The sequence below is a fragment of the Gavialis gangeticus genome, unplaced genomic scaffold (genome assembly GCF_001723915.1).
Source record: "Gavialis gangeticus isolate Ggan-Ray unplaced genomic scaffold, GavGan_comp1, whole genome shotgun sequence".
Lineage (NCBI taxonomy): Eukaryota > Metazoa > Chordata > Crocodylia > Gavialidae > Gavialis > Gavialis gangeticus.
In genome coordinates this window covers 44,352,187-44,354,247 of record NW_017729029.1, presented here as the reverse complement: position 1 = coordinate 44,354,247, position 2,061 = coordinate 44,352,187, and the positions used below count along the sequence as shown (strand labels likewise).

The following is a 2,061-nucleotide window of genomic DNA, read 5'->3' as shown; positions in this document are numbered from 1 at the left end:
AGGCAATAAGTATGGTATTTTTTTTTCAGGGACAACACAGGCAGCTACAGGTGAGCAAAAACCTGTGGCTTTTATGTGAATGCCCTAGTTGTCGGATGAGGCACGCAGTGCTGTCTGCCCACCTAGCTTGAGAAGAGAAGAAGGGGCAAGTAGTTCAGTTTAGCCACTAGTATCTTTCAAGTTTGGTGAGGGCCCAACTAGCCAGTGAGGAGAAGACTGGCTGGGCCAAGGGCAGGCAATTATTTTGGGTTGAGGGCCACTTACCAAGTTTTGGTGAGGTGTTGAGGGCTGCAAGAGTAGCCCTGCCCCTTGACAAGTGCCCCACCAGAAGTCCTTGCCCTTGCCTCTGGAAGAGAGAGATTCCCATCTTGGAATGGGAGAAATTTTTTATATAGATAGATACAGATATAATTTTTTTTCCTGTGTGTGTCTGTGTGTACACACTAAAAATCAAACACCCATAATATATTTTAATGTAATTAAAAAAATATATATTTTTGTCCTGATTTGTGTGGTTGTGCTGTATATGTAGAAGTGATTGCATAATATCTCAAAATGCAGTCTTACTCCTGTATATTGTGTAGGGGGTGGGTGGGTGGTGTGGGGTTTGTGGGGGCCTGTAGTGTGTGTGGAGGGGGAGGGTCGCTGGGGATTGTGTGTGTGCATGTGTGGTGAGGTGTGTGCACAAAGCAGTGAACAGGTTTCCCCCAGTGCGTGTGGATACGGTGTTTGTGGAGTTTGTGATTGTGTGCGTGTGGGGAGGGTGTGGCTGTGAGGTTTGTGGGGTGTGCGTGGGAGCCTCCCTGCATGGGCCTCCCTGAGCTGGTCAGCCCTAGCTCACCCTGCACCCCACACTGCCCAGCTGTGGCACATCCCACCAGTCCTGGGCATGCAGCGGTAGCAGTGGGGACCAGTGTGCACAGCCACACACCGCACTGGCTCTGGGCTGAGCAGCAGCAGCTGGGCAGAAACTGTTGCCCTGCATTAGGGAATGCAGGTCTACCCCCCTGCCTTTGCTTCCACTGGGTAGTTTTTGGTACAGCTGCCCAGAGCATGTGTCATGCTGGGCTGCCTTACGGCTCCCTCACCGCCACTTCTGAGCCGCCCTGTAGCAGCTCTACGCTGTCACCGCCGCTGCTCTGGGCAACCCAGAGGCAGCGGTAATGGAGCTGCACGGAAGCCCACGCTCCAGAAGACTGCACCAAAATCTGCCTAGTGGCGACAAGGGGGAGGGGCTGCTTTCCCCTGCGCTGAGCAACAGTTTCTGTTCAGCTGCTGCTGCCCAAATCTGGTGCTGGGGCCCAGGCTCAGCAGCGGTGGCATGGGAGAGAAACCACTGCTCAGCACAGGGCACAAGTGGCCCCTTCCCGTCCTGCTGCCGGCACTTCCTGGTGCAGCCACTCGGAGCCCACGTGGGGCTGCCCTGCGTCTGTTCTTCATTGCCACCACTGCCCCGTGGGGCATCCCAGAAGCGGTAATGATGCTGCAGAGATGCAGGGCAGCCCTGTGCAGGCTCTGGGCACCTGCATCAGGAAGCACCAGTAGCAGGAGTGGGAAGAGCCACTTTTGCCCTGTGTTGTCCCATGCTAGCGCTGCTCAGCCGAGATGGGAAAGCGCAGGGCATGCAGGATTGGGGCTGTGCATACTGGTCCCCGCCTGTACCATGGGCTGGGGGAGAAGAGGGGTGGCCATGAGCGAGTGCACAGGAGTGCAGCGAGAGCTCAGTGTAAGTGTGGGGCCAGCACCAGTAGGCCCCAGAGCAGGGTGGCAGAAGTGCAGGGTCTCAGCCGTCACAGGTTCTGTGGAACCGAGCTGTCTCCTCCCTCTCCCTGCTGGCACAACTCAGCCTGCCACGTCACTCTGGGTCCCACTGGCACTGTCCCCGGGACACCACGCACCCGCTCACTCCCACCCCCCATGCTGTTGCTGCTTTCCCTACTTTCCTGCCTGCTGCTGCAGCAGGACTGTGGCACCATGTGGCTCCCAGCTGCATAGCTGCAACCACAGGACTTGGGAGGAGCTGGCCTGGCCCTGAGCACTGGGGCGATTGCCTGCGGTCCT

At 56.9% G+C, this 2,061-nt stretch overlaps 1 protein-coding gene across 1 annotated transcript in view; it reads left to right on the top strand.

Moving 5' to 3' along the window:
* The window catches only part of ABCB7 (ATP binding cassette subfamily B member 7), a 97,535-nt gene that overhangs the window by 84,051 nt on the left and 11,423 nt on the right, over positions 1 to 2,061 (top strand). The gene's annotated exons all lie outside the window — the stretch shown is intronic.